Raw genomic sequence first — 12,977 nt, 5'->3', positions numbered from 1 at the left:
TTCGTAACCACTACACTCCCCCACCCCCTGCCTTTGGTATTTCTTTACTCATGTAGGCACATTTGCCAGCTGGTGACCAAAGGCTCATAAGCTTGCTGCAGTCCCGGCCTTCTTGGTGCTTCTCTTGGATCCATATCTCTAGCTCCCATCTTCTGGGCTTTGTGTCTCTGATTCCACATGGCCCTGTCCCCAGGGCATCTGGTTTCCATCTCTCACAGCTGAGACACCATTTCATTATGGTTTTACCGTCATTCTGGCAGATTCTCCAACTGCCACTGGTTCCTCTCTAAGAAGAGAAGAAATTGCTGGTTGACACATGTAAATGCCCAGCAGCAGTCAAATGGCCTGAACCCAAGCAGTAGAAACTCTTTGGGCTAGGGGGAGGGTTCCTGCACTTCCAGAAAATGGATGTCAGAAGACTCTGAAACTTGCTCTCCATTATAGAGTTGTTAAAGTTTTACTAAAGATAATACAAAAATGGCTGAAACCATACATTGACAGAGAACTTCCAGGTGTTCAAGATGAATTCAGAAGAGGACATGAAAGGAGGCTTATCATTGCTGACATCAGAAAAATGTTTACTTGTACTTTATTGACTACACAAAAGCTTTCAATTGTTTCGATCATGACAAACTATGGACAACATTGTAAAGAATGAGTATTCCAGAACACTTAATTGTGCTCTTGAGGAACCTGTACATAGACCAAGAGGCAGTTGTTCAAACAGAACAAGGGAACGCCAAATGTTTTAAAATTAGGAAAGGTGTGCGCCAGGGTTGTATTCTTTCACCATACTCATTCAATCTGTATGCTGAGCACATGATCTGAGAAGTCAGATTGTATGAAGAAGAATGTGGCATCAGGATTAAAGGAGGATTCATTAGCAACCTGTGATATGCAGATGATACAACCTTGCTTGCTGAAAGCAAAGAGGACTTAAAATACTTACTGATGAAGATCAGACACCACGGCCTTTAGAATGGGTTGCGTCTCAGGGTAAAGAAGATAAAAATGCTCACCACTGGACCAATTAACAACGTCCATATCAATGGAGAAAAATATTGAAGTTTTCTCCAAAAAGACTTCATTTTGCTAGGATCAACTATCAATACTCATAGAAGCAGCAGTCAAGAAATCAAATAATTTATTGCATTAGGCAAATCTGCTGTACAAGACGTCTTTAAAGTACTGAAGAGCAAAGATGTCAGTTTGAGGACTAAGGTGCGCATGACCCAAGCCATGGTATTTTCAACAACCTCATAGGCATGTGAAAGCTGGACAGTGAATAAGGAACACCACAGAAGAACTGATGCTTTTGAGTTATGGTGTTGGAGGAGAATATTGAAAGTGCCATGGGTTGCCAAAAGAATCAATAGATCTGTTTTGGAAGAAGTGCAGCCAGAGTGCTCCTTAGAGGCCAAGATGTCTAAACTTTGTCTCTCATACTTCAGACATATTATCAGGAGGGACCAGTCCCTGGTGAAGGATATCATGTTTGGAAAAGTGGAGGGTCAGAGAAAAAGAGGAAGATCCCCAATGAGATGGATTGGCACAGTGGAAGCAGCAATGGGCTCAGGTGTAGCAACAATTTTGAGGTTGGCCCAGGACCGGGCTGTGTTTCCTTCTGTTATACATAGGGTTTCTATGAATCAGTGTCAGCTCAATGGCACCTAACAACAACAAGAAGGATCCCTGGTGGCTCAAGGGTTAAGCACCAAACTATCTGAAAGGTTAGTGGTTCAAATTCACCCAATGACTCCATAGAAGAAATGCTGGGTGATCTGCTTCACTAAGGATTACAGCCTAGAAGACTTTATGGACCAGATTTACTGATACCTAGAGATAAACCCTGGACTCTGAACCACAAGGCCGGTAGTTTAAACCCACCAGCTGCTCCTCAGAAACCCTATATAGGGTCGCTGTGAGTCGGAACCAACTCAATGACACTTTAAAAAAAAAAAATGTTCTTATTTTGAATTATGTGATAGTTTACATGGGAGAACATTAGTTATACATTCATCCTATCCTATATCATCAATGATACTTTAAACAACAAAAGGTCACGATGAGTTGAAACTGAACTGACAGCACACAACAACAACAAGAACAATATTAATTAAGAATAATAGATAATATTCTATAGAAAACTTTGGAACTCAGGAGGAACTTCAGATTGGGTTGTTTGGAAAGTGATGTAGAACTTCATTTTTGATGCACAGAATTTTAGGTAATGGAGGGACTTTCATGTAGAAAGGTTTAGTGTACAGGAGATACAGACATAGGATTATAGGTCAGAACATAGGCCAGGGAAGGGAATGCAGAGCCGAGAGAATGCCACTAAAGTGGATGACGTCCAAAGAGAATGCATGAGAGAGAAGCGACTGAGACCAAAGTCTGAACTTTAGGGGACACAAGAAGACAAATGAGATGTCAACTAAGATGGAATAAATACTATCAGAGGAGAATCAAGGTAGGACATACTGCTCAAAGAATCCAGCTCACTGCCATCGGGTCAACTCCAATTCATTGCAACCCTCTAGGGCAGGCTACAACTGTTCCATGGGGCCGCTGAAGCTGTAAATCTTTAGGGAAGCAAACAGCCTCATCGTTCTCCCACAATGTGACTGGTGAGTTTGAACCACCAACCTTTTGGTTAGCAACCCAAAACGCAATCCCTCCAGAGTTCCTACTCAAAGGAAGCAAAGGCTTCAACTACTCCACAGTGGAGGCTGCTTTGCAGAGACCAAGGAGGGGAGGACTGAGGAAAGGCCAGGGAGGGGTCTGATCCTGGGACTTCTGGATAACCAGTCATGATATCAAAAACCCTCCCAATGTTTGGTAGGAAATTGAATTAATGAAAGGTTTCCAACTATTTCAGGAAAATTATATTTACTTTAAAAAATAATATTAAATAAAGCACTTAAATTTATCCAAATAATAATTTTGTATTCCCTAACTTGAATTTATATAAAGTTCCTTAAACAAAAAAGAAAGGTAATTTATAACTCCCAGCCTATCACATACACTTCTGTGTTCATTAGCACTGGTGTAGACAGGATAGGGGGCAGGGAGAGTTGTGAAACGCTGGATGGGTTAAATGAACCAAACTACTTACTTCAACCCTAAATATATGCCAGAATAGAACTGTGCTCCATAGGGTTTTCAAGACTGATGTTTTTCAGAAGTAGATTGCCAAGCCTTTCTTCTGAGGGGCCTGTGGGTGGACTTGAATTTCTAATCTTTCTGTTAGCAGTCAAGTGCACTAACTATTTTCATCACTCATGGCTTCCAGGAGAACTACAGCTTTTCTCAATATTTCTACAGTTGTTGTTGTTAAGTGCCTTTGAGTCAATTCTGACCCACAGCAACCCTGTATAGGATTTCCAAGGAGAAACTGGTGAGCCTGAACCGACAACCTTGCAGTTCAAAGGGCTTTACAGTCTGGAGCATGAACCCACAGAGCCACACCAGGACTTCATTTCTATAGTACTGGGATTTAACAATTAAAGGCCATAGTTTGCAAGCTTCTTTAGGGAGTAGACTATGTATTGTATTCCCACATTTGCATTCCTTACAAGACTTAATGCAGGTACTTAATCATTTTGAATATAAATAAGCAGGTAAGCAGGTGGGCTTCAGGAGCATAGTACAACGTTAGTGGAGCAGGAAGAATATTTCAGAATCTAGTCAGAAAGATGATTAAGAGATTGGAAAGTAGAAGTAAAAGTCTAAGGGGTGGCTATTGAGATAGATTTCATATGTATGGATGGTCATTGCAGTAGGACTTACTTCAATGCTTTGGTGAGGGTGACTTAGCCCTTCTTGTCAATAAAGGATGACACATTACCAAGAGAATGTGTGAGTGGCAGATATTTGAAAGTACTCAGAAGAGGAAACCAATCCAATCCATATTGAGATTTCAGCCCTCTTTTTCCTCTTCAGTAACACAGTGATCTAGAGCTCTGTATCAAATAAGAAATAGTAAATTTCTCTCCTTGCAGCGTGTACTTACATGACACTTGTATTAGTAGGAGCATTTGATACTCACCACCTATTGGCCACTGTTATGGCCCAAAGAGTCTCTATTATACCTCATAGCAAATGGCTTAGTGTATTTGCATTACTGTGCATATGTCAGGAAGATACCACTATCAATGAACAGTGTGTGTGAGTGGTGGTGGTGGTTATGTGCCGTGAAGTCGCTTCTGACTCATGGCGACCCTGTACAGGGTTTCCGAGGCTGTGAATCTTCACAGGAGCAGAAAGCCTCACCTTTCTCCTATGGAACAGCTGGTAGTGTTGAACTGTCAACCTTGAGGTTTGCAGCCTGATTCATAACCACTACGCTACCAGAGCTCCTTGCTGACTGAAAGGATGGTGGTTCAAATTCACCAGTCACTCCTCAGAAGTCCTATCCAGTGTCACTATGAGTAGAAACAAACTCAATACCACTTAACAACAATAACAACCTATGGCGGGATGTTCCCCACCCCTGCTGTACAGGGTCACTGTGAGTTAAAACTGACTTGAGGGCACGTAACAAGAACACCATTAGAAAGGTCCCTGGGTGGCACAAACAATTTGTGCCCAGCACCATAGGATAAGAACTGGACTGTGGACCCTAAGGTCAGCAGTTCAAGGCTACCAGCCACTTTGTGAGAGAAAGATGAGATTTTTCATTTCTGCAAAGATGTAAAGCCTCAGAAACCCTAAACAGGGTTGCTATGAATTGGGTCTGACTTCATAGCACTGAATAGCAACAATAACAACTAATCTGAAGGTTGAGAATTCAAACCCATCTGGCAGCATCATGGAAGACAGACCTAGTAATCTGCTTCTGTAAAGATTTTAGCCAGGAAAAGCCCCCTCTGCAACATAAATTTTACCCTGCAACATGTGGGGTTGCCATGAGTCAGAACTGACTTGGTTTTTTGCTATTAGAAATGCCAGTCTGCTTCCTCTCATTTCCTTACTAGAGGACCCAGTATGTTTGCTTACTAGGAGTTGTGAGTTATCTCTTTTCACCTAAATGAACACATGGAGACCATGTGCTTGAGTTCATCATATTTCATTTTGTCAACTCTCAATTACCTTAATCTCTACTGTTTGTTTCCATCCATTTATATGTAACCCTGCTTTGTGGCCAGACATTTACTATCATAGTCGCTGGTGCTTTTAACAATGGTTTTCTTCGCTTGACTGGTAATACTCTGGTGAGGACAGGATAGAGGAATTTTAACAAAAAATTCTCTCCTTCTCCCCACAGGGCCTCAATCGGGACTGTCTCTCTCTATCCATCTTCCCTTCTGTCTGCTTCTTGTTCTCTTTTCATCCCACTGTTTCTCCCAGTTTCATATCCAAAAATGCTTTGAGCACAACAGAAATATTTCCACAGCTAATTAAAATTTGCCCAGGGATTTTGTTACATCATATAGATTTTCTTATAATATGAATATTTCAAATTGACCTCTGAGAGAGAAAAAGAAAATTAGTGTGACAAAGGCCTCCACCCTGTCCCCTTCTGTTTTTAGTTTGTGTTTTTTTCCTTTCCTTTCCTTTTTTTTTTTGGCTCCCTATGTGTGTCTATTTGTAATCCCTATTCCTTACACCCTAATTTAAACCTATACAATAATGAATTCTACTTCAAGATCAGTATTAATTAGTGGAAAATACAGCTTAGTTTAGAACAGGTGGATGAAAAGCCATATGATTCTGTATCGGCCAGAGGCAGCTAGATACAGACACTAATGTGGGGTGAAAAGAATGACACTCAGCACTGATTTGCATTCTCTGTGGATTTGGGCTATAGTCACAAGGGTGAGAGAGGGATTGAATATTGAGAAATGATGCAAGAGAGTCCCCTAGGTCAGCAGGAGTCAGCATGGCATGCTGCGTGTTTGGTGTGGCTTCTGGGCAAGGTTGGATGTTATCATTGTAAGAATGTACATCTGAAATCAGGCTACCTAAGTTCAACTCCCAGCTGCAGATCTTACTAGGTGCTTGATCTTGGGTATGGCACTTAGCTGCTCCAAGCCGTTTTCAATAAAATAGGGGTATTCACAGTTCCTGTCTCATGGAGTTCAGAAGGAGAAATTAGATAATGCATACCAAAATAATCAGCACAGTGCCTGGCATATAGAAAGAACTCAACAAGTTGCAACTATCATTAAGTGTTGCCCCTTTACAAGGTCTGCCCATAATCAGCAAATCGGGGCTATTTTCTTATCCACTAACTCTACAAGAAGTTCTTAGTTCATGAAAATGATATTCAAGTCAATCACTAGTCTTAGAGAAAAGGAGTAGTAGCAAGCTGTCCCTTAGATAATTCTAATAGTTCTGGTATGATATCAATTATGAAGTTGTCTACATTATCTAAGATATTACCTGTCCTGAACATTTTCTATCTTGTCTGTTGCTAGTTTGGCTCTATAATGTCTTAGCTGTGATGTATCTATCTGTCTACCCATCCATCTATTTATCCACCTATCTTTATCAATCTATCCATCTGCCTTTGTATCTGGAGTCCATGGTGGTGCAACTAGTTAACACTCTTGCCTGCTAACCAAAAGGTTGATGGTTCAAGGTCATCCAGAAGTACCTTGGAAGAAAGAGCTAGTGATATGCTGAAAAATTAGTCATTGGAAACCTTATGGAGCAGTTATACTTTGATGCACATGGCATTACTATGAGTCATAATCAGCTTGATGGCAACTGTCCAGGAGCTGGTGGACAGAGATAAGATTTCAGTCCGTTAGATATTTTAACCTGGTTTGCACTTTAAGACTGAAAAATCACCATAATGCTATGAAATATGCCCAGAATATTATTGAGAAATCTGCTACATAGAAGGAACAGGAGGTTCTGCAGGGCATGGATGGGAGCAATGACTGGAACAAATACAATTATTTTCTGCGTACACCCTGGCGAGTTCACACTGCTCCATAAACCAGTTACACACACATTCAAATGTTCTTTGCCAACCAGATGCTTGGGACTTTGCTGGAATTACTCGCAAGCTCCATGCTGGTTGCTATGACAATGCAGGTAAGAAATAATTCTATAACTTCCCAGTTTACGGACTAGGAATCAGTGGTACTTCTAAATGCTCTAATCTCTAATGTTTTGTGATTAAACCTGATGTTTAAAACAGGAATTTTGTGATTAAATTTGATGTTTAAAGACACTTATTCCAGTTTGAATCCCTGCTGAGAATCTACATTTCCATCCCATACCAAAGGGAGTCCTGGTGTGGCACTGCAGGATAATGTTCTGGACCCTAAGGTCAGTGGTTCAGACCTACCAGCCAGAACCTATACAAGGTTACTATGAGTCAGAAATGACTTGATGACACTTAACAACAGCAACAACAACCAAACCAAACCTGCTGATTACAACTCATAGTGATCCTATAGGATGCAGTAGTTGGTTCTGATTCATAGCGACCCTGTCTAGGGTTTCCAAGTAGCGGCTGGTGAGTCTGAACTGTTGACCTTGTGGTTAAAACTAACATTATCCTACAGTGCTTATCCTACAGTGACACACCAGCGCTCCTTAGAACTGCCCAATAGGGTTTCCAAGAGTGTAATCTTTGTGGAAGCAATTGCTCTCATCTTTTGGGTTTGAACCTGGAATCTTTCAGTTAGCAGCCGAGCATTTAACCTTCATTTCCACTCCAGATAAACCGAACCAGAATCTAATTTTTAACAAGATACCAAGGTGATTCTTATAACTCCTAAGGGATTCTTTATATATTTTGTTAAAAAGTAGATTCTGCTTCAGTAATCTTGAGTGGAAATGCAAATTCTCAGTAGGGGTCAAACTGGAATGAACCAGTTTGAAGCCCTTGTTTTAAAAGATAAACCCTCAGAACCATAAATCACTGAAATCCAAGGGCAATAATGAAAAAGTTTAGAGTGAAGACCCTTTTTCACTTCTTGACCACATCTAGATGAGTACCAGGAAGCTCCATCTCCAAGAGAACCTCTACCATTGTGGAATCCCCACTGGCCTCCATCATGCTCTGCTAGGGTAATGGGCTTTGTTCCTCACTCTCAGTACACCCTACAGAGGTGCCCCATTAAATTTATGCATTGTCCCAAGAGGGAGTGGCCTGGGAGCTAAGTTTCTAGGATGGATGGCCACTTATTTCTCCTGGAAACTAAAGAGAGTAAGAAAAGTTCTAGGTTTGGAAGTCAGTTATCTTCATCCTCTTGGACCTCAGCGTGGGTTTATTGCTGCAATTAGCACTTCCTCTTTTTCCTGACAGCAAAGGGAAACTCAACCAGGGCTTCCTCATTACTAGCTTTCATTTTCTTTACTTTACAGGGGATGGGATTTATTAGATTTATTTCTTGCTCCTTTGATAGACTAGATAGTTGTGAATGGTTTGCCTGGGCATAGCCAGCAATGGTGTTTTTTTAAACGGCAGCAGCCCTAGAGGGGAAGTGTTGGAGGAGAAGGTAGGGGAGAGCAGGATTAGCTGGGGCAGATAGATGGACATCAGGGGTCTTGTCTCCCAGATAAAGATGAAAAGGACATGTTTAGGGGTCTGAACCGATGGAAGGAAAAACCTCTTATTTACAAGTCTGCTCCTTCTTAGTTGTTAGTCAACTCCAAGGTAATCTTTGAAAGAAATCTAATTTCTCTCTTTGGTACCTAACTCCCCTATCATTGCAAGTGTAGAGCCTGGAATGTTTATTCCTGCTCATTAGCTGGCACTGCCAGGGAAAGAGGAAGAAAGAAGGGAGCAGGATTGTTGTACGCTGTGGAGTCGATTCTAACTCATAGCGGAGCAAGTGGTAGATTCGAACTGCTGACCTTGAGGTTAGCAGCCCCATTTGTAACCCCTATGCTACCAGAGCTCCTTAATCCATTGACTAGTGTAGCGTAGTGGTTATGAATTGGGCTGCGAACCTCAGGGTCAGCTGTTAGAGACTACCAACTGTTCCGTGGGAGAAAAATGAGACTTTCTGCTCCCGTAAAGATTTACAGCCTCGGAAACCCTGTACAGGGTCGCTATGGGTTGGAACCGACTCCATGCACATAACAACAACAACAGTGTCCTTATGAGAGGAGAAAACAGATGCAGACGACAGAGGTAGAGATTGAATTGATGCAGTTACAAGACAAGAACTGCCAAGGATTGCAGGCAACCAACAGAAGCTATGAAGAGACAATAAAGAATCCTCCCCTAAAGCTTTTAGAGGGAGCATGGTCTGCAAACACCTTGAATTTAGGCATCTAACCTCCAGAATCATGAGAGAATCAATTTCTGTAGTTTTAAATCACCTGATTTGTGGGTCTCTATTACGGCAGGCGTGGCGCTGTGGGTTAATGCGCCAGACTGCAAAGTCGTTTGAACAGTAAAGTTAGAGTTTCAAGCTCACTAGCTGTTCCTTGGAAACTCTATACAGGGTCTCTATGGGTCGGAATCTACTCGACGGCACTTAACAACAACATTATGGTAGGTAAGGAGCAAAGTCAGCAGTTCGAAACTACCAGCTGTTCCACGGGAGAAAGATGAGGCTCCCGTAAAGGTTTACAGCCTCGGAAACCCTGTACAGGGTTGCTATGAGTCAGAATCGATTCCACGGCACACAACAACAATTATGGTAGCTAGCTCTGGTGTGGGGCTGTGGGGCTGAAGGAAAAGTACTGGACTGCTAACTTGGTGATTCAAACCCACCAGCTGCTCCTTGAAAACCCTAATCAGAGACACTGAGTTGGAATCAATTCAATGGCACTTAACAGCAACAACAGGATCCTGGTACTCATACCTACTCACCAGTCTCCCGTTCCTAAAATCCTGTCATATTTTGGCTTCTGGAACGCCACACTTGTCTGCTGCTGTCACCTCTTAAGCTGCTCCCTTTCCATTAGCTTCTCAGGTTCCTCTTCCTCTACCTGTCCCTTAAATGCTGGTATTTCTCAAGGCTTGTTCTTAGACCTCTGTCATTCTTTCTTACTGAGCTATTGCCTTCATTTTCTTACTGACGACGTTCATAATGATATTTCCACTCCAGGAACTATTTCCTGTGCTCCATACCTAGAAATCCCACTTCCTACTAGATAGATAACTCTATCTGTTGTGTGGGCACTTCAACAAATTGAACACATCTTACCTGCTCTTTTCATTCCCACTCCTCAAACCAACTCCCCCTCTTCTACTGCATCACAGTCTACGTAATGGCAAAACCAAGACCACAGAAGTCATCCTAACCTATTCCTGTACCTAAGGACCACATCTCCTCAACCTCCAAGTCCTAATAAGGTCACTATGTAAATAGAGTCTAGCACAGCCCACTTCTATCCTCCTTTTGCAATGCCACAAGTCTGATCACCACCATCTATTCCTCAGGGGTGGTACAAGATGTGTGAGTTCTCTAGGCAGAAGACTTACTTGGCTTTTGTTCTTTTTTTTTTTTTTTTTAATGTGCATTCCCTATTTATTTAGTGGCAAAATACAGAGAAGCACCCATAGAAGAAGCACTGAAATGATCTTCTATTGTAGGGAGCCAGCAAACAAAGACCAGTAAAAATAAAGCTTTATAGGGACATGCTTGTCTTGATTTCTTACAGCTGCCATACCAAAATCACCACAAAGTAGGCAGCTCTAAAGAACCGAAATGTATTTTTCACAGGTTTGAAGGCTTAACATTCCAACCAGGGAATCTGCAGAGCTATGTTCTCTCTTTTTCTTACTCTCTCTCAGTTCTGAGGAAGATTCTTTCTTGTCTTTTTCAGCTTCTGGTTGTTGTTATTGTTATGTGCCGTGGAGTCGGTTCCAACTCAAAGTGACCATGTACAGGGTTTCTGAGGCTGTAAATCTTTATGGGAGCAGAAAGCCTCAGCTGTCTCCTGTATTCTGCTACCAGAGCTCCTAGGTATTTGGAAAATATGGCCTTGGTGACAGAAATGATGCTGGAGATCACATGATAGAATTCTGCAAAATCAATAATTTGTTAATTTAAAACAACTTCTTTAGACAGCATAAGAGATGACTATACACATGGACCTCACCAGATGGAATTTCCTTGATAAAGACCTCTCTTTATACATAAGTGGTTGTTAAGTGCCGTCGAGTTGATTCCAACCCATAGCAACCCTATATAGGGTTTCCAAGGAGCAGCTGTTGAGCTTCATCCAGTGACCTTACAGTTCAAACGACTTTGCAGTCTGATGCATTAGCCCACAGAGCCATACAAGGATATATATTTGTATATATACACAGACAGACATATACATTGTTTTTGCTTCTCTCCAACATGGTTCCTTATCTCAATTTCCTTATCTCGATATCTCTACCAGCTTCTGGTAACCCTGAGCATTTCTTGGTATTCCTTGACTTGTTAAAGAATCCCACATGCTGTCTTCTACTTGTGTATGTTTTTGTTGCCTTGTCTGTCCCTCACTTTTATAAAACAACATCAGATTGAATTAGAAGTAGAGCCCATCCTACTCCATTAACTGATAACATCCGCAAAGAAAAATTCCATTTCCTTAATCAAGGTCACATTCACTGGTGGAAGGGTTAGGACTTCAACACTGAGGAGCACAATTCAACTCACACACCATCCACACCCATTCATTTACACGTCATCCATGTCTGTGCTCCCATTGCAATGGCAGAGTTGGTTGTCAGGACAGAGACCATCTAGCCCACACAGCTTAAAATATTTAATATCTCTCCCTTAACAGAAAAAATTCCTGATCCTTATCCTATCATCCTGGCAATTCAACTCTAGCATCCTTCCTCATGAAACAATTTTGAAATCATCTGTAAGTCCTTTGGTAGGACTGGGGAAGGTAGCTAAGAAAGGAAGGTCCAAACTCCCAGTGGCTTCTGTATGTATTCTTCCCACTCACATACAATGTTTCTGCTTCACAGGACAGTTGGGACATAAAATGATTTACATTTTGTTATATTTCAATTGATGTTTCAGAAAAGTAACGAGGTTTCCATTTTTCTAAAAAACTCACACCCCAGAAACTAGATGTTGTTGTTGTGTGCTGTCAAGTTGATTCCGAGGCTGTAAATCTTTACTGGAGCAGAAAGTACATGGTGGCTTCGAATGGCTGACCTTGCCCTTAGCAGCCTAAACACTTAGCCCACTACACAAGCTGACTCCAATTAATTTGGTTCGGGTATCATCTAGAGTTGTGCTGTTCTCCCTGTCTCAACACTTTATCCTCTTCAAACCATTCTCCACACTACAGATGAAAAATCTTCTCTAAATGTGCATCTGGACCTATCACACACCTGTTAGCATGTTGCAGAGTGTAAAGTTCTAAATCCTGCACAGCATGGACTTAGGATCTGATCTAAACTCTGTTGTATGGTGTACCAGGTCCTCTGCATCTGTTCTAAACTCTGCAATGTGCCTTACTAGGCGTTTACTTTCTGGATTCAGGTTTTGTTCTGACCTCTTATCCTGCTCTCTTTTTCTCTATGCTTCAACCATATTTTTTGTCTCTAGATTTCTAGATGTGCCATGCTCTTTTTCCTATGGGTCTTTGTGATTTAATGTTTCTCTTCGCAGAATAAATTCCTATACCTGTGTCTACCTGGCTAACTTCAACTCATCCCTCATATATCATTGTAAACATCAATTTGTCGGTGAGGTTATCTCTGTACCCTAAACAAAATTATTGTTGTTAAGTGCCACTGAGTCAGTTCCAACTCACAAAGACCCTGTATAGGATTTCCAAGGAAGGAGTGGTGGATTTGAACCTCCAACCTTTTGGTTTGCAGTCCAGTTCTTATCCTATGTTGTTGTTGTTAGGTGCCACTGAGTCCGTACCGACTCATAGCGACCCTATGCACAACAGAACGAAACACTGTTCAATTCTGGGCCAATCTCACAATAGTTGCCATGCTTGAGCCCATTGATGCTGCCACTTTGCCAATCCATTTCACTGGGGGTCTTCCTCTTTTTATCTGATCCTCCACCTTACCAAACATGATATCCTTCTCCAGC

Source organism: Chrysochloris asiatica, unplaced genomic scaffold (assembly GCF_000296735.1).
Source record: "Chrysochloris asiatica unplaced genomic scaffold, ChrAsi1.0 scaffold00086, whole genome shotgun sequence".
Taxonomy (NCBI): domain Eukaryota; kingdom Metazoa; phylum Chordata; class Mammalia; order Afrosoricida; family Chrysochloridae; genus Chrysochloris; species Chrysochloris asiatica.
This window is presented reverse-complemented; position numbering follows the sequence as displayed.